Source organism: Vicugna pacos, chromosome 31 (genome assembly GCF_048564905.1).
Source record: "Vicugna pacos chromosome 31, VicPac4, whole genome shotgun sequence".
In the NCBI taxonomy this organism is placed as follows: Eukaryota; Metazoa; Chordata; class Mammalia; order Artiodactyla; family Camelidae; genus Vicugna; species Vicugna pacos.
This window is the reverse complement of record NC_133017.1, coordinates 14,228,983-14,254,133: the sequence shown is the minus strand read 5'-3', so window position 1 is coordinate 14,254,133 and position 25,151 is coordinate 14,228,983. Positions and strand designations below refer to the sequence as shown.

General features: G+C 37.6%; 1 long non-coding RNA gene across 1 annotated transcript; it reads right to left on the bottom strand.

Moving 5' to 3' along the window:
* Nucleotides 1–5,827: 5,827 nt before the first annotated feature.
* LOC140690794 (uncharacterized) lies at nt 5,828–12,059 on the bottom strand. The gene is made up of 2 exons (XR_012066120.1): nt 11,904–12,059; nt 5,828–6,485 (listed from the first exon to the last, which is right to left on the bottom strand). It is a non-coding gene; the product is annotated as an uncharacterized lncRNA (long non-coding RNA).
* Between the last annotated feature and the right edge of the window lie 13,092 nt (nt 12,060–25,151).

The following is a 25,151-nucleotide window of genomic DNA, read 5'->3' as shown; positions in this document are numbered from 1 at the left end:
TTGTTGCTTTCAACTAGTAACACTGCACATAGTCAGGAGACAGTTAAAGCTTGTTTACGATCAAGACTTCGATAATAACTCGTTTGTTTGAGTTAGGTCCAGCTTTTTACTTCAGTTTCAGATTTTCTCACAATATTAACACATCCTTCCCTTTAGGTATTTTTAGGAACCAAGAAAAACATTTTTTTTTTCCTTCAGCTAGTAGAATAGATTTTTATAATTTTTAACATTTTCTTTTTTAGGAGTTGGTTTTAGTTTAGAATTGAATAATAAGAATAAATTATTAAAAATTGAGACATTAGCATTACGAGGAATGGGGCAGAATGAGCAATGATACGGTCTGAAGACAGGAAGGAATATAAATTCTTTAAACAGTCTTGGCGGACATTAATCCCAAAGGATTTAAATTATTTGATTCAGAAATATTCAGGAGAAACGACAAATGAGAACAAGAGGAGACAGTCTACTGTTTGTTCTAAACTTTTGAAATCTATTGTCTTTTCAATTTAGTTTATAAACACTGCAGTTAATGAAGGAATGGGAGGCTAACTGGCTTTCCTGCGTCCCTTTTACCAACCTCTTTCTTAAGAATAAATGCCTAGAATTTGCTTGTGCTCACACCATCTCCCTTATGAGTTCATGGTTGGAGGTTTTAGGAGGGAAAAAAAAAAAAGAGAATTAGGGCTCATAGATTAAATGTACTGATCCCTCTCTCCAAAAAGCATGGGCTTCTTCTAAAATGTTGGTTCCTCGCTGCTGTGTTCTCACCTCTTTGTCGAGTGGAAGAATAACACAGGTTTTCTGAAAAGGATTTAAACAATGACCAAGCAGCCTCACGTTTTGCGTTGGTGCAGCAATTCATACAAGGACCTGGGAGGCTCTCATGTACTTCTTGATATTTAGAGCAGCAGCTTGGAGGGTTCTGATGGCTCGTGTGTCTTACCCAGGCTTTATTAGAATGTTTACCAAAGGACTCACTTCATAACTCACATCCTTCCTTAACCATAAAGCAGCAAACATATGACAGATGTGTGTCTTTCCTGCCTTGTTTAGGCTTCATTGAAAGTTTCTTCCTTCCTTCCCTCCTTCTTTCCTTCCTTCTTTCCTTCCTTCCTTTCTTTCTTCATTCCTTTCTCTTTCTTTCTTTCTCCCTTTCTCCCTCTCCCTTTCTCCCTCTCCCTTTCTCCCTTTCTCTCTTTCTCTCTCTTTCTTTCTTTCTTTCTTTCTTTCTTTCTTTCTTTCTTTCTTTCTTTCTTTCTTTCTTTCTTTCTTTTTCTTTCTTTCTTTCTCTTTCTTTCTTGAAAATCATTAGTGGAGGGTCATCTCACATTAACATGCATTCTTTTGTTTGCATTCTTTTTTTTTTCTAAACTTGCTTAAAAACTGCCTTTTCATTAGGTCCACCAGAGGAGATATTGTATAAGTTTCTGTGTTTAATTTAGGTCACTATGTGAAATTCACATTTACTACACCCTGTGGTAATATAATACCTTTCAACATTTTCACCATATTTTATACTTCGCTTGTTCAAAGACTTTTTTTTTCTAAGTCTCTTTGCCTTTTTTGGGGGGAGTGGGGTACTTCAGCTAGGTGAACATCTGATGGTGTATCTTTTTTAAAAATCAAAAAGCATCTTATAAAAACTTTTGAAAAGACTAGTCCCAGAATTTTTTACACTTAAACAGGAATTACAATGTGTACATCCTATATATGTACTGAATAAAAACCAGTGCACGAGGGTAGATAGAGTAAGTGCTGAAACAAATCTTGAATACTAGACTTCGTAAACAAATGAAAACCTATTGATTAAGAACAGATTTATTTATTCGTGATATTTTGTAAATTGCTGTTTTGCGGCAGAAGTTGCATTATATATTTTAATTTTACAACCAAAACAACACTACCAACTATTTTGACTTTTTGTTTTTTAGAAAGGAATTGAATAGACCCCATATGATAAAATCGCACTAAATCACATTCCACTCATTTATCCAGCGATGGGTTTAAGGGGCAGTTGGTTAGTTCCTCTAATTAACACTGTTAGTCAAATTAATAACAGTTCAGAGCAAAATAAGTTTATTGAAGTGACTAAAATAAAAAAAAAGAAAACACTTTCTTTTGTGAAACTGTTGAAGTCCCTGCTGCAAAGGAAGGAATAGAAATTTTTTAAGTGAGAAGTTTCTGCAGTATATTCTCTGTGCCAGGCTTCAGTACATTTCCTGTAAAAACTTTTCTGTTATATTGGTAATGTGTTGAATTCTAATGGACTAAAATGTTTTCTTATAGAATAATTACAACATAGCATCATTATAACATTTTATCATATATTTCAAATTTTAATCTAATTGGATTTATTACATTTCTATATATCCTACATTTTTGAATCATAAACAACCATTTCTCAGAACATGATCCAGTTTTGACCTCAGACAATTCAGCTGATGTTTCCTGCTCTGCCTTTTTCTTCACCAACCCAATCTTCTCCTTTTCATTTCTGCATTCTCCATTTTCTAAGAAATACCAGCTTCGTAATTTTCATCATCATGGTTTCACTTATAAGGCTTTTACTTTTCAGATATATTTTAAAGTTTCTTCCAGTGAATTCTCCTTGGATATAACAAAAACAGTCAGTTTATATTTTTGGAGCTGCTGGCTGGTTTAGAAGGGAGTTTTTCTAAATTTTTTCTAACAAGTTTACTAAGTACACTCCAATTAACTGAGCCCTCCAGACTTCTGATAGCTCTTTAGTACCAGGGAATAGCATTTCCTGAATGTGCTCATTTAAAGCAAACAAACATTTTAAATAGTGAACGTCGTTAATAAGAATAATAAGATGGTTACAATGATTGTGATGATCACATTAATGTATTTCATTACTAATTTATAATTACCTCAAGGAGTCTTTTTCTAAGAAATTTCAGTTGCACTTATTTAAGAGACATATAACTTAGTTATAGCATATGCACTAATACTATAATTCAGTGAACTTATTGCTGAAGGTTTTTTTGTTTTGGGAATTAAAGAAGAAAAATTCTGTCAACAAAAGTGATTTTTTAATTTTCCCCTGATGGATGCTTTGTGTGTCATCAAAACTTAAAAAAAATCACAGTAACACTAAGGAAACTGGAACAAAATGATGATCTGCAAAGAATCTGATTTTGGAGGATATCTTCTAATACTTTTGTTAAATAGTTTTACATTTTGTGGTCCTTATATTCTAAAAATACAAAAAAAAAAAAGAAGTCCAATGAAACCCTCCCACATTTCCCTATGGCAATCATCCATTTATGCCTATTAATTTATCCATTCATCCATCCATCACCTACCCTGCTATCTATCAAGATCAATCATCTGCTAACGTGAAAAATCTATTCAAGTTTTTCCAATGTCGTGAAACCTATTACTTGCATTTTAGCAATGCTACACTAGAGAGAAACGTCACTAGGCCTTCAGAATTCAGACTCATTAAAAAAGTAAAAATGCTTCTATTTTAAATCATATTAAAATTACTCAGTTTTTAAATAACCCCTATAGAATATTTGCAACAACCAGGCGAGGTTCTAATTAAATTATTATTAAATTTATAGTTAGGACCTGATGTCAAATTTAAACTAACTTCAAATCTAGATCCCACAAAAGGAAAAGTTGCCTGAAGCGAATCGATTATTATGGAACTTACTGTCTTTTCCTAGAAGCCAAAAGCTGTCACGTGCTGACTGTATCATTTTCTTATTCTGTACATTTTTCTCATCATTGAACATAGATGCTGTAGAAGGAATGGCGTTTTATGAACTGAAATCAGTCGTTGGTGAAAGATGAAAGCTTTTGTCAACTTTCAGTCTATTTAATAGTTGAGAAAACAGTTGTAAAAGTGCATTATCATTTTGAACGTTCATTACGCGACTTTCTGTGGCTTATGAAACACTCAGCCTTTCTGCCTGCTGCGTTGCTGCAATCCTTCCGTCGGAAGACGGGGCTGTGAAAATCTGCAATAGCCTTCAATGTGACTTGATGAATAGCAAGAGAGCTTAGTGGAAATGTTGAACTCCTTCATGATTAAAAAGCAAACCTTTAATGTAGTTTTTGTTTACCATGTCATAAGTGCAGCGTTGGAAGTTACTGCCAAAGAGTCATTGGAACAGGCATCAGGAAGGCCATGTCAGCCAGCCAATGCTTTGAAAATGATTCAGTTCCTCTAGTCTTATGACTAAAATAATATCCAGTGGCTCCAACCCCAAGCCTGGTTAATACATCTGTCCAGAACACATAATTACTCGGTCATAACATTCCCCCGGCCACCAGCCAACAAACCAATCAGCATTTCTTCCTAACTTACCAGAATTTTTGCTGTGTCAAACTGTTTGATCTCTAGGTAGTAAAAATGCAAAAAATGGAAGGACACTGTGCTGGAAGGTTTTAATTTAGAATAGTTTCTCATGGAAATTAAATTTGAAGAGAAACATGTTTTTGTTGTCATGACTGGAGTTGAAATTTTAATTTGGTGTCCCTTCGTGGACCGTGTCATTTATTTTTTTCATCATAAGCTAACATTTTTAGTCATTCTAGTGAGAAAATATTCTAACAAAATAACAGCAAATATATCTCCTGTGACTATTAAATATGAATTTTTATTCCCCAAAGATGAACCAAAATAGTGGCAAAATTTCCTTTTTGGTTAACATTAATATTGTATGTACCTAGGTTTATGTATATGTGTGGATATAGAATTCCTCATATCTTCAGAGAGAAATTATGAAAGTATCTATGTACTCCTACATATGTATGTGTGACTAATTGTTAATGAAATTATTTAAATTTTTCTAGATTGAATTACATGATTTCTGCATATTTTTCCCAGACTCATCTAAAAATGTTTTTTTAATGCATGTGTACACACTTTAATTAAATTTGCATTCTAAGATATACATAAAGTCAGCATTTAACAAAACTTCCTATTATTCCAAAAGCAGTTTTTTTTTTTTGAGGGGGAGGTAATTAGGTTTATTTATTTATTTATTTATTTACTTTTTAATGAAGGTACTGGGGATTGAACCCAGGACCTCGTGCATGCTAGGCATGCGCTCTACCACTGACCTATACCCTCCCTCCTAAAAGCAGTTATCATTAAACATGGTGATTGTATAAGTCAGTCAAACAAAAGAGCAAATTTTCTTATCATATCATCTCTTGTTTTCAAATAGAAACCTGAAATATGATATATTATTAGACTAGGAAGAGAGAATTTTACTTTATAATGATGATCACTTTTTAAATATTAGACTTTACATTAAAATAAAGAGGTAATGTCAACAAAGCTCTTTTTTATTCTAATATTTAAAAAAAATTTTTAATTCCTGTGCAGTAAACTACACCTATTTCAGATGTATAATTTGATGAATTTTGATAGATGTCTACGCCTGTGAAACCACCACCACACTCAAGATACCCAGCATTTCCATCACTCCCCAAGAGGTGCAAATCTTAAACTCCCCATTTATCCCTTCCCACTCCCTTTACTCCCTGGTAACCATAAGTTTGTTCTCTATGTCTGTGAGTCTGTTTCTGCTTTGTAAATAGGTTCATCTGAGTCTTTTTTTTAAATATATATTCCACATATAAGCAATATCATATGATATTTCTCTTTCTCTTTCTGGTTTACTTCACTTAGATTGACAACGTCCAGCTCCATTCATGTTGCTGCAAATGGCATTATTTCATTCTTTTTTATGGCTGAGTAGTATTCCATTGTATAAATATACCACAGCTTCTTTACCCAGTCATCTGTCGTTGGACATTTAGGTTGTTTCCATGTCTTGACTATTGAAAATAGTAGAATCTCTATCTTTTATTTATTCCAAAACTACCCCTGCACAAGCTTAACTTTCTAGTCACATCAAACAATACAAATGAACATTGGTTTAAACAGATTTGTCTAAATAATGTTTTAAAATGGATTTCCAAAATCATTTTTTGTGCTGTGAAGTTTCACTGGGCTGTGAAATTTGAGCTTCGTTAGACCAAATAAATAGATTTAAGCCACCAGAGAACGTGGGGAAGAACACTCCTGACAGAGGGGAAAGCATGTGGGCAGAAGTGTAGGTGTGAAAGCTAATGGCTGGCTCGGGAAAGCAGAAGAAAGCTGGTCTTTCTGGATGGCAAGGGCAGGTGGGAGGGCAAGGTGAGGTGAGGCTGATGGGGCAGGCACCAATCTGCTTGTGAATGCGCAGACTCATTTGTGAATCTGCAAAGTGGGAGTACGGATACTGGGACTGGTCGTTTGAAGACGTGACATTGGAATTGTCCAAAGGGGGTTGATTCTTGGACACGTGAAAACATTTTCTCAATTATTTATCTTCTCTCAACTTCTTCCTGTACCAGGTGTAGAGGGATCCTGCTCCTGGCTTCCTGGTTGGTATGACTTGAAAGAAGTGTAGAACTAGCATCGCTTCCGTAACTCAGGCACACGCTGACCTAGGGAGCAGGGCCTGGAATGAAGAGAAAAGATAATGTTAAGGGAACCAAATTGCCTTTCCCATGGCTGGTTACTGAGCTGGAGAAAGAGCGCAGTCATAGTCTTTTTGAACTCACGAGGGGAGACCAGAGCATACACGGAATACATCCCCCCCACCTCCCCACACACACACATACACGCACATGGGGCTGTCTGCCCGGTCTCTCTGGACAGGCTGCAGCATCACCGGCCGGCGTGTGCACGCTCGCGTTCACGTTTAAGGGCTGGCCTTCCTTTCTCATTTCATTTCCCATGTGCTGTTCACATGTCAAAACCTTGAAGTGCTTACCAAGAGGCTGTAATAAATAAGAAACGTGAACCATCTCTAAATCATAACAGCTTTCCTTTTTTAGTGATGGATGTCATATAACTCCAAAGGTGACGGCGCTTCCACCAGTGCGGATACAGTTAACGCAGAACGGGCTTCCGCTCCCATTGCAGATCTGCGTTTTTGTGTTGCAAGCAGAGCTAGTCTGTAAAGGACTCTTGTTTGAAGGATGGATGTAGCTCTTGCAGTGATAAATAAACACAGGGAAACTATCGTGCAAGGAAGAAACCAGAGTATTCCTAAATTACTACCTCTCTGCTATCGATAAACTCCCTACAGTGATTTCAGAGAGTGGATATCAAATATGGAACTTTCCACTTTGAGCTGATAGAATTCATGCTCTCAGGCAGCACTGCCCAAGAAAAACACAGTGAGAGTCCTCGATGCAATTCTGAAATTTGTGGTGGGTTAATAGCCACATGAGAACCAGCAAAAAGAAACTGATGAAATTAGTTTCAATCACATTTTACTTAACCAAGTATGTCCACCATATTATGCCAACTTTCAATCAATATAAAATATTACTAAGATATTTATTTTTGAAAAAATTAAGTTCTCTAAATCCAGAGCGCATTTGACATTTGCAACGTATCTCAGTTCAGACTGGCCATATTTCAAGTACTCAAAGGCCATGTGTGGCTGGTGGCTACTGTATTACGTGGCAGAGCAGTCAAGTTCAGAGGCACGCTTGAAACTGATGGATGCCACTGGGTTTTCGTCCTTGGACAGAAACATCGTAAAGACTTTCACCACAGAAATCTTTCATCAGATGCTTCATTCATTTGGACTTACTGTGTTTTAGTCCTTAATTCTTCTTAAATTTCTGAATTTCCCTCAGGGATAAATTTTGTTCAGCCTGAAAAATATTTTAAATGTCAGTCTGCTGGAGACACATTTTCTTAGTCTTTGTTTTCTGGAAAGTGTCTCACTGTCATCTTTCTTTCTGGAAGGCGTTTTTGCTATGCATACTCGTTCTAATTTAGATTGTTATTTTATTGAGATACTTTATGGCTTTCAGGATTTTTTTTTGTTTGTTTGTTTTTGCTTATATTGTTTCCATTGAGGTGTTGGCTGTCAGACTTCTTTTTCCTTTTAATTGCGTTTAAGATTTTTCTCTTTGGATTGGTCTCAGGGTCAGTTTTTATTTTATTTTATTTTATTTTATTTTATTTTATTTTATTTTATTTTATTTTATTTTATTTTATTTTATTTTATTTATTTTTAATGGAGGGACTGGGGATTGAACCCAGGACCTCATGCAGGCTAAGCACAAATCTACCCCTGAGCTCTACTCTCCCCACACTCAGTTTTATCATGATGGGAGCAGGTACTGATTTCTAATTAGTTTTTTTCTATTTGTGCTTTGAATGCCCTCTTGAAAATGTGGCTTGATTTATTCCATTAGTTTAGAAAGCTTCTCAGTCATTTTCTCTTTAAATTTAACTGCTGTTCTGTTCTTTTTCTGTTCTTATTTTAGGACTTCCATTACATTCATGTTAGGCGTTTATACTATGGCCCTTCATAATTCTTATTTTCTTTCCTGAATGTTTCACTCTTCAGTCCCTCCATGCTTCATTCCGACAATCTTCTAACCAACATCTCTGTTCACCAATTCTCTCTTCATTATCTTGAGTTTCGTATAAAAGCTGCTCATTGAAATTTTAACTTTGGTGATAGATTTACTGTTGTTGTTTTGGAACTTCTATCTTAAAAAAACTGATTTTAATTTTTTGCTAAAATTTGAAGTCTTAATCTTTTATGTCCTTGAACAGAATAATAAGCTTAACTCCAAATCTGGAGTTCCTGTGGGTCTGTTTCTATTGTTTCTTGCCGCTATTTTTCAACAGTGTTGTTCTCTGTCTGTTTCCTGTCCCATCCCCTTGCCCATAATGTTTACAAATTGCCCTTAAAATATTCTGGAAAAGAGGATAATGTTATAATTTCCAGACAGGATTTACTTGTTCCTCCACAAGGCGTCAATGGTGAGATGTGGATCTTTTTTTTTTTTCCCCTCCTGATTACTTCTTATTTTATTCATTTTTAAAAATTAAATTATAGTTAATTTACAATGTTGTGTTAGTTTCTGGTGTACAGTGTAGTGATTCAGTTGTATATTTACGAATTCTTTTTCATATTCTTTATCATTATAGGTTGAATATAGTTCCCTGTGCTATACAATAGGACCTTGCTGTTTATCTATTTTGTATGTAGGAACATGTATCTGCTAATCTCAGACTTCTAGTTTGTCCCTTCCCCCACCTTCCCTTTTGGAAACCATAAGTTTATTTTCTATGTTGGTAAGTCTGTTTCTGTTTTGTAAAAGAGTCCATTTGTGTCATATTTTAGATTCCATATGTAAGTGGTAACACATGGTATTTGTCTTGTCTGACTTACTTCACTTACTGTGATCATCTCTAGGTCCATCCATGTTGCTGCAAATGGCATTATTTTATTCTTTTTTATGGCTGAGTAGTATTCCATCATATATGTATATGTATATATGTATGTGTGTGTGTATATATATACATACATATATATAAACTTATATATACATATACATACATACCACGACTTCTTTATCCAGTCATCTGTGGATGGACATTTAGTTGCATCCATGTCATGGCTGTTGGAAATAGTGCTGCTCTGAACTCTTAATCCAGTTTCTTGTACTGAGATGGTTTAAGCTGAGCCATAGTGCCTTCAACTGCCCACACCCCTCACTCTTAGCCTTCACCCTTATCACCGGAAAGGGCATCCCTTCATGTCCCAGCCAACAGTAAGAGGATTCAGCTGGGGACTCCCTCTGGAAGGCTCCAGGCTGTTTCTGTTCTGTCAAAAGCACCTCTCACTCTCTCATGTTTCCTCTTTCAAATTAAGAGGAAAAAAAAAAGTGAAAAGCGGTCACAGAGCTGAGCTGCTCACGTCTGTGGTTCTCTTTTCTACCCCAAGATCCTGGAGCAGTAACTTTCCACTAACATGTTGGCTCTCCCATGCCTTAAAGCAGATGTCTTACCTGCTTTGTTCAGCTTTTCTGCTACACAGCAGAGGACGACTCTTAATTCTCGTCTACCACCCTCCCTTTAATCCTTTCTAATTCCTAAAACTGATTTTTTTTTGTCCATTTTCTGATCAAACTTAGCTCACTTACAGTAGCAACTTAACTATCTTTGGTCAAAGCTGACCTAACAGGCCAAAGCAGAATCCTTCTTGGCTATATATATCATCTTTTAAAAATCTTCATGTTTTTCACTCTTCAACTTCTCCTTTTGATCAGATTTAACCAGAATGCGCCTCAATGGTTTCCCATTATTTTATGTTTTCTTTGAGGTAAAGTAAGTACTTTTCAGTTGTATGATACACCCTCAAATGGTTCCAGTTTGCATCTTGGGATCATAGTCTCTTGGTAAAATGTGGGTCAAATATTAACTTGTATGGACGGCTTAAAGATGCTTTGTGCCTGCATTTGATTTAATAGGGACTTTTTTTAGCATCACTTTTGAAAACAATAATTGACCAGGTGTTTTCCTTCAAGTGTTGCCTGTTTTCTGACTGCACTGCTATGGACGGTTTCAGCTAATTCTGTTTGGGATTGTGTCTGCCTCTTTGTGATTTCGCCCATTCACCACCAGAGAGTGAACTGGCATTTGAAGAGACTGAGGATTGATGGCAGGAGCAGGTCATCTGGAGCCTGATGGAGATGCTCATGGTGCTCACGCTGATCCGAGTGCATTAGCTACGCAGAGAATCATGGCAAGTATTCAGAGACATGTGCTGTACCCAGAATATTTAGAAGAGAAAGAGATATGTCTTGATTCACCTAGGAATTCTCAGATCAAGTTCCCCAGCGTCTGTGTTAGAGTCAGCTGCTCCCTGTTTTCTCACATTTTCCGTGTTGTGCCCCTGAAACAGCTTGCCCCCCTCCCTGGGTTCCTCTTGCTCCAGGCCTGTGGCCTCCCTGTCACTGAGACGCAGGACAGGGTGTTCCCTGGGAGCCCGGCAGGGGCAACCCACACGCGTCTATGCCCTTGGGCGAATTTTGAACAAGGAGAGGTCTGGTGGATACATTCTATTCTCTTCCTCCATCAGAAAAAGACTGTGTGGAGACTCAGTAACTCTGCAAACGCTCACTGGAGGCATCTTGGGAAAGCCAGCCACCCGCGCATCACCGAGTCTGGTCCAGCACTGTTTGTGTTAAATCTCCTCACGCCCGCCTTTCTGGACTGTGCTTAACGTCAGCACATCTGCTTTTGCCTGGGGCTGTTTCCCGGAACATGGGCTAAGATAGGCTGTATCAGCAAATATGATGAATATTTATGACTGTGATATTGCTAACTTTTAGAGCCTTGGTAAACACATGTGGAATATTTATTAAAGACTTCCACTGACCAGAAGATATTTTGATTAAGACGTTTAGCCAATTGAAGTTTCAAATGGTTGTGATAGCAAAGATTTAGTGAGAATTTACCGTTTGCCAGATCCTGTGATAAAGGCTTTGCAAATGTCTCTTTCAGCTTTCCCAGCTGGTGGGTACTATCAACCCCGGCTTCACATATGGAAAAAGAGAAGCTGTTAGTGGTTAAATAATTCATCTAAGATCATGAGTGAGTGTCAGAGCTGGATCCACAGTATATAGTTCCAGAATTTACGTTCTTGACCACAAATGACACTGCCTGTCTAAAGTTCTATTTTTGTTTTTATACCTCTGTTTTGTTTTGTGAGTCATGCTGTTGGAAAGTTTAGCAAATCTATCCCATATCACATATTGAACAGCTGAGAAATATCAAAAGATGGTAACTGTGGTTATCACAGTGAACGAGTAAGACATCTGTTAATTTGGGTTAATTATCAAAATCAATAAGCTGATGTTAATGAGTTTGTTTATGTGATCAGCTCTGACCATGGTGAACAACACTTCCTTTCCCGGAGCACCACGTGCATGGCTGGGAAGCGATACATAATTATTGTGTAAAAGCCAGACGTGAACTTGCTTCTTTCATCAAAAGATGATAAATTGCAACATCAGAGTGATCACAAGTGACCTTCTAGGGTTTAAAGAAACACTACCGGTAGGCGACATAGCCCTCAGATGACAGTGAAGATCTCTCCAAATGAGATGACTCTTTCTTGAAAGATATCCTGGAAAGATCACTTATTATGCGCATCTCATGTTTCGTGCAGATGAGGGTGAGAGTTGGACATTAAGGTTAGAAATTCCAAGCAAAGATGTTTTCATTTTCTCTTCTCTCAGTTCAGCCTCCCCAGACATCCCATCACCACAGATCCAAGGAAACTATTCTTTTTGCGGAATCCTTGACTGTTCCATGGGCTTGCCTCTGTGACAACTACTTCTGTGTCATCTGGCATTTGAAAATTGCGGGTTGGGTTTCTTTAGATCAGAATAACGTCTAGGATAATTTGCATGGAAGGCACAGTGATTATATAGCTGGATTTCAACTGAGAAAGTCTGTGTCCTGCAATAGCTGTGATTATCCACTGAACATGGAAGTAATTCGCTGCTGGATTTACACGTGGTACAGTGACATAAAGGACTCATCTCAGAGAAGGATATTTAGGTGTGAGCATTGTTTTAAAAGGTGTATTCTATTTGAATGAGGATCTGTGCAGAATGGCAACATTAAAAACAAACTGTGACTGAAACTCACCAGCCAGCGAGCACCTCCTGCTCCCTAGAGCATGTGAGATGCTGGGGAGAAAGGAAAAGTCAAGTTGCAGTGAAGTGTTAGCTCCTGGGACTCACTCATATCCTGCCCAGCCTTCCCCCAGCCTTCCTGGACACACGTCAGGGCTCTCTCCCTTCCACACTCCAGGGTACCAATGACCAGACCATTCTTACTTTAGAGTCAGAATCTCAGGCGTCTGTATAGCTAAGTCACACATTTCGACGAGCTTTAGGTAGTAAGAAAGGAGGTATATAGTGATTTCTGTGACCACCTCGGTTTTCAGAAATTCACGTCATCCTGGGCCTGGAGTACATACAATTCTCAGTTCTTGAAGTGATTAAGAACATTTTCGTTTCCCCAGTGTTGTCACCATGAAGTACTAGTTGGTATTGGGGTATGAAAAAGTCAGAAACATTTCTAGTTATCTTATGTTAGAGGGTCAATGTAATGTCCGGCATTTTTTATTTTGTTTATTTTTTTTATTGAAGTACAGTCAGTTTACAATGTTGTGTCAATTTCTGGTGCACAGCATCATGTTCCAGTCACCTATATACATACACATATTTGTTTTCATATTCTTTTTCATTACAGGTGACTACAAGATATTGAATATAGTTCCTTGTGCTGTACAGTAGAAACTTGTTGTTTATCTAATATATATATATATAGTAGTTAATGTTTGCAAGTCTCGAATTCCCAATTTATCCCTTCCCACCTCCTTTCCCTCCTGGTGATCATAAGTTTGTTTTCTGTGTCTGTGAGTCTGTGTTTTATAAAGAAGTTCATTTGTATGTGTGTGTGGGTTTTTTTTGGATTCCTCATATAAGTGATATCGTATGGTATTTTTCTTTCTCTTTCTGTGTTACTTCAGTTAGAATGATGATCTCCGGGTCCATCCATGTTGCTGCAAATGGTGTTACTTTATTCTTTTTTTTTAATCACTGAGTAGTATTCCATTGTGTAAATATATTGCAACTTCTTTATCCAGTCATCTGCTGATGGACATTTAGGTTGTTTCCATGTCTTGGCTATTGTAAATAGTGCTGCTGTGGACATTGGGGTGCAGGCGTCTTTTCGGATTAGAGCTCCCTCCAGACATACAGCATCTTTGGCTTCAGACAGAGCTGTGTTTGAATCACCAGCAGGTTACACACCCGTGGGGCACATTGGATGAGATGCTGCACTTCTCTACGTGCTCTGAGAGCTAGTGTTCTCATCTGGGAAGCTGGAGAATTAATAGGACTGACTTCATAAGGCTGTTTTGAGTGTTATATAATATGGTGCTGCTTAAAAAATCCTACTCTTCTAGACATTCCATACTGAAGTATTTAGTCATGAACTCACATGAAGGTCAGGATTTACTTCAAAATAGTACAGATGTGAGGAGACAAGTCGGGGTATAGATATAACTAGACTGGCCATGAGTTTGTAGAGGGTGGTTCTGAGGCACATGGGAGCTCATGACATCATTTTAATTTTGTATATTGTTGAATCTTTCCCTAATAAAAAGTTTAAAAAGCTAAAAAAAAATTAATGCAAGTAAAGCTCTTAACACAGTGTTTTGCTCATAGTATATATTAAATAAGTTAATTATTGTAATGGGAATCCTCACAAAGTAAGGGTTAACATCATGGACACAGTGAAATATTGATATAAGGGTGTCATCTTTAAAATGAATGGTTCTAATTTTACAAGTTATGTGTTTTAACAGGATAACGATCAAGTCTGTCCCTGCTGTTTATGAATTTTTCCCTGTTCTCATGGACAGGGATATCTTTTTCATTATGTGTCACAAATCAAGGACCTACTAGTAATTATTTGTTCATTTTGTCGTAACCATGTCATCTAGAATGGGTGAAAAGAAAAAAGATTAGGCAATTTCCAAATGTTATGACAGGCTGGAAACAAAATTAACAACATTGGCAAATGCTGAGCAGATCAAGAACTATTTTTATTTGTTTAATTATGAAGAAGAAGTTCAATTATCTCACATGTTTTAGCAGGATGATAATGAGATCTTAATATGGTGAACAAAAATATTTAAACTAACGCTCCTTTGTTAAAGCATTCTTTCTCTCGTTCTTTTGGGACCGTGGGCAGCCCTATGCCCAAGCCAGGACCTTGTCCCTGCGAGAGGCTCCTCTGTCTACTGGACAGGTTTTGTGTTCTCTCTCCGGCTGCCCGCGGAGCCCTTCACCTCACTGGCATGATGGCTGAACAGCGTGCTCCCTGCCCTTGTGGGATTTTCATTCCCGAAGACAAAAATTCAGCGATAAAACACATACTTCCTGTAGCATCTCACAAATCCTTCTTTTTGGAAATTTTTTTCACTTTTGCTCACCGTCTGAAAGTCAGGCAGATCTGTAGCGGCCGTGTCCTCCAGTGGATGGTCCTGTTTCTTGCAGTGACTTCTGGAAATCATTATCTTTGCACTTCGGAGATGAAAGCTTAGTTAAATATGTGAGAGGCCGAGCAGATGTGGCAGAAGAGATTATGCTGCACGTTGTCTTGTGTCCCAGCTGTACAGCTGGTGGGAGCTGGCCTGCGGTGGTGTCGTTTACAGATTCTGGGAAAGATGGTTGTTTGGAGGAGGAAGGTGAACATCACTGCTATCCCGTGATCAAGGAGTGAAACCTAGGAGACGCGCATCCAAACATTTTTTTTTTCATCAAAAGTCTATATAATTAAAGCATGGATACAAAATAATGTAGGTAACAGACAGTGAGTGTTTAAAAAGTCCCCTTGTTAATATCCACAATCATGTAAGAAGTAATTGTTTAATAAGAAATAACTGTGCCACTGATTTAATAAAAAGGAGGATGTAGACCTACTGTGAACGTTTACCCTCATGACCATATCGCTTTATTTATTTTTTATTGAAGTCTAGTCAGTTTACAATGTTGTGTCAATTTCTGGTGTAGAGCATAGTGTTTCAGTCATACGTATACACACATATATTCCTTTCCATTTTCTTTTTCATTCTAGATTACTATAAGATATTGAATATAGTTCCCTGTGCTGTACAGAAAAAAACTTGTTGTCTATCTATTTTATATATAGTAGTTAATATTTGCAAATCTCGAGCTCCCAATTTATCCCGTCCCACCCCTTTTCCCCCCAAGTAACCATAAGATTGTTTACTATGTCTGTGAGTCTGTTTTTGTTTTATAGATGAGTTCATTAGTGTCTTCCTTTTTCTTTTTTTAGACTCCACATATGAGTGATATCATATGGTATTCTTTTTTCTCTTTCTGGCTTACTTCAGTTAGGTTGATGATCTCCAGGTCCATCCATGTGGCTGCAAATGGCATTATTTCATTCTTTTTAATGGCTGAGTACTATTCCATTGCATAAATACACCACATCTTATTTATCCAGTCATCTGTTGATGGACATTTAGGCTGCTTCCATGTCTTGGCTGTTGTATATGGTGCTGCTATGAATATTGGGGTGCAGCTGTCTTTTCACAGTTTATTTTTATTACTAAGTCTATGATACAGGATTTTATACTTTTTAAAAAAAATTTTTAAGTCTTTTTTGTTCCTTGAAGAATTCTACAAGTTAGATAGTAATAACATACAACTAGATACTACTTTATACTCTTCAAATAATTTCATACCTGCTGCATGACAAGATGATTTAAAAAACATTTTTAAAAACGTGACGCAGAATAAGAAAGCATTCCACCTGCGCCTCTCACGTCACATCCCACACATCGAACCTGCACCAAATTCACCAGCCATTGATGGCTGAAATGAAATGGAATGAATCCTCTGTGTCCTCAAGGCTGCAAAGAAGAACAGGAAACACACACGGTTCTTGATATCGAGATGTGGAGTCTCACTGTGTGGCTGGGGATCTAGGGATCTGATTCAGAGGGCATCAAAGCTTTGACTAAAGCGGCCGGTCTCGAACCCTGGGAGATGTTCACGCTGGGCCTTCAGGGTTTCACGGAAGGACACAGCTCCCTTCTGATGGGGGACCACATTGTGAGAACCTTCCTGGAGCCGTGGAAAGACCTGTTCCTTCAGCACATCCAGATCCATGATCGCCATCACTCTCTTCTCAAAAAAAGAGAAGAAAAAGCAAAGGATCAAACACTTCTGTGTGTGTGTGTGAACACTAAGGGAGGCAAGCATTACTTTTCAATATGCTGCATAGTGTCTGTTCACATGTAACCTTGTTACTGACTAATACATTTTTGGAAGTGTTTATTTCCTCTAGAATTCCATCTTCTCAAATGCCCCCAACAACCATGGGACAACAAGGGAGCAGCTTGACTGTCTCTGTTCTCAAGGTGAGACCCAGAGGGTCCAGTGACTTCCCTCCAGCCACCCAGCAAGTGGACGGAGGACCCGTGTCAGGACTGTCTGCTGACCCTCGTTCGTTTTGCTGCGCTCAGTCCAGGGAACACCCGTGACTTTTCGTGCTCGGTAGTCGAGTCAGACACTTAGAAAAGGTTTATGTTTTACTGACTTTTGTTTTAAATGATTGATACTGGATGCTCAGATATTTAATTTGCATTTTATTCATTTTTTAATTTAAAAATTTTTTAAAAAAGTTTTTGAGGAAGGAGATCATTAGGTTTTTATGTGTTTATTTATTTTAATAGAGGTATTGGGGTTGAACCCAGGACCTTGTACATGCCAAGCCTGTGCTCCACCGCTGAGCTATACCCTCCCCCTTAATTAGCATTTTAAAAAGGACCTCTGACCACAGTGCTTAAAGTATTTGTCAGCATTTGAAGATTTTGTGATTTAGGGCGTCTTGTGTTCTCAGGATGACTCATTTCACATTCTGTCTCCCTCCTTTTTGGTTCTTTCTGCTGGAAGGGGTCTGCTTTTCTCACTCGATCACATCCTGACCGCTCTGGAGGCCCCGGGAACTGGCACCTGCGTTATAAAATCATCTTGACGCCCTTGGGGAAAAATTTATATGTTCCTCTTTTGAGCTCATATAAAGCTTTGTCTTTTCTGTCCTTTATGCAGTTTCTCCCTTATAATAGTCATTCATACCTTTTCCTTGTGTTTTTTGATCACAATACATTTTTATATCTTCCTACAGAATTGATTGTTGCTATAGTAGGTGATAAACGCACATTTGTCTTTATTGCCTGGACAGAGTAGAGAGATCTTTCTTCATGCACTCCAAAGAGCTAGCAGAGAGATCAACCTTGTTTCTGCTATTAGCATCAACAAACTATAAAAGGGTCAAAAACTCACAACAAAATAATAACTAAATTGTTGGGGGAATTTAAAAATATTTTTGGAAGTGTTTACTTACAGGATCGAGGATCAATCTGCCTTAACACGTTTAAATGAGAGCTAGCCAGATGGTCCCTGGACATTTCCTTATTGGATAGTAAGTTATATCTGTTCTGGAACATTTCTTAGCACGGAGACATGTGGCATACAAGTAAACAATTACGTTTTTGTTAGAGGTTTTAATGTTTTACTGTGACGAACGCTGACACCAAACTTTTCCTCTGGCTTGTGGTTTGTCAGCAGTTTGGAATGTTCGTTCGTGGAATCCCAGACCCTCTCTGCCCCTCCTTCTTTCAAAGATGAGGAAGGAATCCTACAGGGAGGTGTGGAAGAAAAGAGGATGAATTTTAAAGTGAAAAGTATTAGAAATGATTACTTTTGATGACTTGATGTATCAGGAACTATAAAATTTTTTTTCTTCTTCTTTCTAATCTTCTGTCTTCCTTTTTCCTTTTGCTGTCTTTGCATCAGCATCCCATTTTGAAAATGCAAAACAGTGTGACAGTGAAAGACTTTGAGATGCAGCCTCTGAAGGTGAGGTCACTAGGTAAGACCGTGTGCTTGGTGGATTGTACAACGCACATCTAAAATTGTATTCTCTTCTCTGATATCAAGTCAACATCCCTTAGTAAAGCGGATACATGATTCTGTATAAAAGCAAAAATATTTATATGTTTTATATATTTGAAGTTTCAGTGAACTAACATTAATTGAAACGAGAGTTGATTTTGACTTATATTTATTTTGACTGGATTTTCCAGTTAATGGACTTCCCAAGAAATTTAATGGGTCACTGTGACAGCTGCAGATTCAATATTGGTAATTATAATAAAATGAGGGAAACCAAAAGACATTATATATAATTGAAACACATCTGCATGTTCTATTCTGAGATGACTATATAACTAATTGTCCAAAATAAACTTCACTTGACATATTTCACTTTAGCTTAAAGTTCAAAGCCAGTTTTGATCCACAGAAAACGTTAGTCTGGAAATAGTATTCCTTTTTTGAATTTATTTTTATTGTCAATTTGGAAATTCCTCCAAACACTGGAAATTTTTTTTTAATAAAATAAGAATGGGATGATAATTTTTTTTCAATAAATGAACTAAAATGATGCTTTGCAAAATGGTTTCAATGGTAATATCATGAGTAAAAGGTAAGATAAAATTAGTTATATTTATTGTTCTTCAAAAAGATGCATTTTCTATTTACTGTGGTTAATTTATAAATTGCCATAGTTACCATGATTAATGGCCAAACAAAGTGCCATCAAGGCATAAACCCCATTTGGTTGTAAAACTTGTTCTGAAACTTATTAATAAGAATGACAAAAACAGAAACAAGCTATTCAAGAGTTTAAAAAACCCCAAAGAATGACAAAAACAGAAATAAGATATTTAAGAGCTAAAGGAATCGTATTATATATATAATATATACTATATTATATTTATGTTATAAATACATATACTGCATATATACATGTATTTATATATACTATACAAACACATATATATATAAATATTATAAGTATTAAATATAGGCATTATACTACTAGTGTATTATAATTATCACACTAATATATTGAATATATATGACTTATTTTATTGATAATGGTAGTTACGTAGTATATGGGAGATAGATTTTTAAGGATGCTAAAACTGGATGTTAAGGTTATAAAATTAATTTACAACTCTAATCAGTACAGCAAAAGGAATGTCTTTATGACACCAAGGTTTTAATCATCAGAGTAGAAAAACAATTTCAGTGGTACTTTGCAGAGAATAGTGCACTGAGAGCCTTGCTGAGAAATGTCTAAAATATTTTTAAAAATTAAAAGTCAATAGAGTAACACGATTAAAATCACTTACCTGACATCTCCCCTATATAGATTTAGTTAAGGAATAATGGGGAAAAAAATAGAATTTGTACCTTAATCCTAACGTGTGCAAAAAACTTGAAATGAAGCTACTTTTTCCTTGATTGTTTAACCCAAGACCATTATGGCTTCAAATTATATTATATAAGGGGATTAGGATGGGAGAGGGTAAAATTCTAGTTTTTAAACATATTTCACTCACGTGCACGAGAGCTTTAGTGATGGCCTTTAAAACCTGGATGTGAGTATGTTAAGGTCGCCGCCTCCTTTCCGCTGCTGGGCTGACTGAGAACGTTTGTAGCTGCATCTGGAAGACGTAGGCAGGCTCAGCCACCTGATTTATGAATCCTGCAAGTGGAGTGTCCAGGGCAGGGGCTTTTAGTCCCCAGCCAAGTCTGCGAATTCATAAACATCTTGCAAAATCTAATTCACCATCACAGAAAATGCATTTAATCAGCCCTGGTTTGCATGCAGTGAAGATGAAGGCAAACCATTACAGACCAGCCAGGGCCCCAGGACGCAGCATCGGGCCACGGCATGAGGTTCCGATCCACTGCGGGTATTTTCTCATCTGAACTTCCTTTCGACTGAATTTGCCTTGAACTTTCTCCACGAAGGCAAACATTTAAGTTTGCTAAAGAGTCTCTTGGGACATGAACTCTCACGGTCCGAATGACTCTTCCGTGAGCGCTGGAGCTGACCTCGCCGTGAGTTTTGTGTTTTGCGAAGGCATATTTTGCCTGGTGGAAAGTGCCGTTGGCATCAGATGCCCCAGACACGGGTAGATGGCTGCAGGTGTTCAGAGTCTGCAGGTGAACAAGAACGTGCGGAAGATCTAGGGATGAAGGCACGGGTGTGGTCGGGTGGTGGCTGCTTCGTGGAGATGTTCCTAGGACATGTGGTACACAAAGTTGGGTGGAGCTGGGTCAGCCGGGGTTGCAAGAAAGGAAATGATTTAGTGGCTGAGAATCAAGTCAGGATGTTTGCAGTGCAGGAATCAGACCTAAATCCTATATTTGTGTGGAGGACGGGAGTGTGATAGGATAGAGGGTGGTTCGATGGGTGTCAGCTGGACCAGCTTCTAGATGGTGGGTTAGGTCTTGTGTCCTTCCTGGCCTCATGTTTCCGTTCACCTTCCTCCTGTCTCGTTCTCTGTCTTGGATGAGTAGCCAGGGCCTTGGTTCCCCGTCTTCATTCATCAAAACTTTGCTATTCCTAATTTCTCTGTTTTAGAACCTAGTGAGGAGGGCATAATGATAATGGGCCCAGAATCTGAACAAAGGCTAAAAAGGAGACACACATCACGAGATATAAAATAGGTAAACAACAAGGAGCTATATCAGTATCTTGTGATAACCGATAATGGAAAAGGATCTGAAAAAGGATACATATTATAAAAAAAGTGTATGTGTATAACTGAATCACTGTGTACACCAGAAACTAACACAACATTGTAAATCAACTCTACTTCAATTTTTAAAAAAATACATGCTTAAAAAAGAAACTTCAAAGAGAATCAGTGGATCTTTGGCAAACATTGTGTTTTCCAGTGTTGTTTATATTAAAAGGAAAGCCTAGATTAAGTTACATCAGAATAAATTATATTAAAAGAAAAAAAAAAGGTTGACGTATGGTTTGCCCACTCATTTCTGTGAATCATCTCAGCCAGAGAAATCAGAGTCCAGGGGGCAAATAAGTAAGTGAAAAACTAAGCATCTCAAGAAATTGCCAAAGTGGGTTATAGGCTCTAAACAGTGTCATATTTTAAACTCTTTTTTTCTGCTCTCCACCTCCTGCACGCACGTAACCTCCTCTGTATTGTCCCTTCTCTTTGCACATTTTGCTAACATGACGCCCCTATACTATTTTTGTCTCTTTTCTTTCACTTCCCTGGCGATCCTGTTGCCTGGTTTTCTTCCTCTGTTAACTATCGGCCGTTCCCAAAGTAATCGATGTTCTCCCTCCATCTTCCAGTTCTCTTTTGATTACCGTAATGAGTAAGCCCAGGGACCAAATATGCAAAGCATGTAGGGAAAGAAATAAGAGTTCAGAGCTCCTGCCCCCACCCCATTGGAAGGGGCAGAGCAGATGTCATTGGATTATTATTGATAAACAACGGTTTTGACAGCTGTTTGTGAATATTTGTGGTTGATACTGACTTGGTTGATAAATCTTCCCTTGGGAGAGTCTGTCTCTGGATAGAATCAAACTTATAACTACTGTAAAAGCCATTCCCATGTTCAAAGAAAAAACAGCTGCTCTTGCTCTTCATTTGACTTCTTAGAAGAGGCAAATCTTAACATTTAAGTGAAAACAATTTAAAGAGAAAAATAATGCTTTGAGTTCAAATAATTGCTTTTCTTTAAAATTTTTGTTAAAGCACCAGTTATTTTGCCACCAAATATAAGTTGGGGACTTTGAAGATTATTGTCCTCAGCCTTCTCTGGCTCCTGGCCCAACGAAAAATCAGCCACCCAAATTCTAGATTTCCATCAGCATTTGAGAAAACTTCTGTTCGGTGGTTTTGCCTGAGTTTACTAGGTGACTGTCTAATTTTCATATTCACTAAAAATATTTTCTGCCAAATCTGGTGTCTTGAATGTGTACTTAATGTGTATTTAATGCTCATTTTACTCTCTAGTAGAGTCTTGGTCAAAAAAATTGGAGAGAATTCAAAAAAAAAATCAAAGCCATTGTTGGGCATTCAATGGATAATTTACTATTCATATTTTGAGAATCACTGAAAACATTCTATCATATTGATGTGATTCATACAAATTTTAGCATTTCTAAAAAAGTAATACATAGATTGTGCGTTAAAGTGAACACACTCTTTGGTGGTGGTTCAAGATTGAAGAAAATAACAGATTTCTTATCAAGACATAGATTAACACAGTTTATTTGATCTGGCATTATTTTTCTTTTTATTGAAGTGTAGTCAGTTTACAATGCTGTGTCAGTTCCTGGTGTATGGCATAATGCTACAGTCACACATATACACATATATTCTTTTTCATTATAGGTTACTACAAGATATTGAGTATAGATCCCTGTACTCTACAGCAGAAACTTGTTTGTCTATTTTATGTGTAGTAGTTAGTATCTGCAACATTATTTTATACACATTCAGAAGATACAAATAGTAGCATTTGATAAGATTTCTCTCTACCTCAACATGCATCAATAGCCTTTAACAATATATGAGTACGTTTTTAATGGACAACTTTATGTAACACAATAACAGTGTCCACTGAAAGCTAATTTTTAACACAGTCATGTTGGAAGTGCAGCGAGACAGCAATATCTCGGATTTTAATAATGTACCTAAAAAACTAATATCACGGTTCTAGAATTTTCCATGTTGTCACTAATTATGTTGTATGTAGGAGCAGTCTGTGGGGCTTGTCTTCTCCTGGACAAAATGATGGTGGAGGCCGTCAACATGAATGTGCTCTTCCAGGTCATCATGTGCCATTACATTTAGCTGCTGCAGTGGTTGACACAGTGTTGTGACTGCTCATTTACTCTCTGTTTCTCACAGCTTAACTGATTTTATATAGATTCTTTTATTCCTTTGCAGAAGGACTTAATACAGATGATAAAGAGTAACTTGATTTTTAGGAAATAAAGGGACTATACTGTTTGGTTTTAAGACTTGATGTAACTTAAAAATGTTAAGAAGAGTCTTTTTTGGTGTATGTCCAATTTCGAGACAGTGTATAAAGAAGACAGTACATCAGATCTAAGAATCTTCGTTGTTTTATCCAAAGACTACTCTGTCTTTTCACTCTTTGGACACGGTTTGACTTGCTGAATTTTGATTTATATAAATGCTGGAAATTATATATGTGTATATATATAAAACCAGAATCTTAATCACCATTAGCTGTAGCATCGTGTCCAGGATATTTGTTCATATTTACAGAAAAAATTGATGAAATAATATTTTTCTCCTTGATATAAGATGAGGCATTTTCTTTTTCTGATTAGAACTTTTGTTCAACTCCTAAACGCATTTTCCTAAACACATTTTCTTCTCAAAGTTTAACGTCAGAAATGCTTTTGATATGCAAATTATTTAAGTTACTTTAAACAGTGAAGGTCATTTTAACTTTAAAATTTTCCCGTTGGAGAGACTGGTTCCTAACCCCCCTTCACCTTTTTACTCTTGGTGGGGGGGTGGGGTTGGATCAAGAGAAAGAGAACACACTTTACTACACACCTGGGGGCTGCCTGGTGCACGCGCGTGTGAGGCCCTGTGACGTTCCAGCGCGGCCGTGCGTGGCACGCGCGCTAAGTTAGGACACTGTTCTCTGATGACCTTCTGCTCCCTGGCTTAACCATCTGCTCCATTCATTCACTTCTGCTCATTTGGTGTCCTATCGTCTGAGATATAACTGAATTCTTACCACATCCCCTCCTTGCCCTGGTCATTTGGCCAAACTTTCCTCTATCCTGTCTTCCATTTCTCACAACCACTTCTTCACAAACCATGTTCCTGCCTCTGCTGCTCTTCAAAACTCGGGTCTGAGGAGCAAATGTTATTTCTTTAACTTTCAGATATGGAATTCCAGTTCACTACCTTCATGATCCAAAAGAATATTAGTTTCTCATTGCTCCTTTCTTTTCATTCCCCCCCCGCCTTGTTTTAAGACTGCTCCCGAAGGAAAAAGGTCCAAGGCACGTTATGTTATTTGGCCACAGAACAATGGCAAGTGAAACGGTTTTCTCTCAAGTGCCGATGAAAGTGTTCTGCAGCGTGCGGTCCTTGTCAGGTGCTGGGACTCCTAGCTTTGCTCCTAAATGTGGAAAACATACCTGTTAAGACTGAGGTTAATGAGGTAAAAGTCAATTCCTGAAGCATGTCCTGTAGATCAATTTGATGAAAGTAATTCACCAAACAGCTAGGTTATCATGAAGGTTTTGTTGAGGATGTCACAATGAAAAATTGAGAAGTAAAGGGATGGAACAATCATGAGGAATGTCTGAGGAGGAGGAATAGCCAGGTGTCACGAAGGGGTGTGGTTGTCCTATCAGACTGGATGGGATGTCCCCTGAGGATGCCACAGAGGCAGGTGACCTTTATCAGGGCAGGTGTCTTGCTTCTTCAGAGCTGCCTTTTGGATAAGACAGTCTTTGTGCAACTAAGATGGTAGCAGCTCATACTGCACGAGGAATGATAGCGTCATGGGGCCATTATCCAAGAATTTAGAGCACTTAGAGTTTTGTGGATTCTCTACAACAGCTCTAGGATGGCTCAGAGAAACTTGCTGACCATCCATTTAATTCAAAAGTGGTCCAATGAAGCAACTATGTTATTGAAAAAAGAAATGAAGTAGAATGAAGCTCAAATTTGGTTTGAGTGAAGCCAAAGAGAACGGAGAAAGTGGTGCCAAGAAAAGTATTAGATAAACTTTCTGTGCTTCATGACATTTTCTTCCAACTTTCTCAGAGTGTCATCTAGAAAGAAGCTCAGACCATCAGG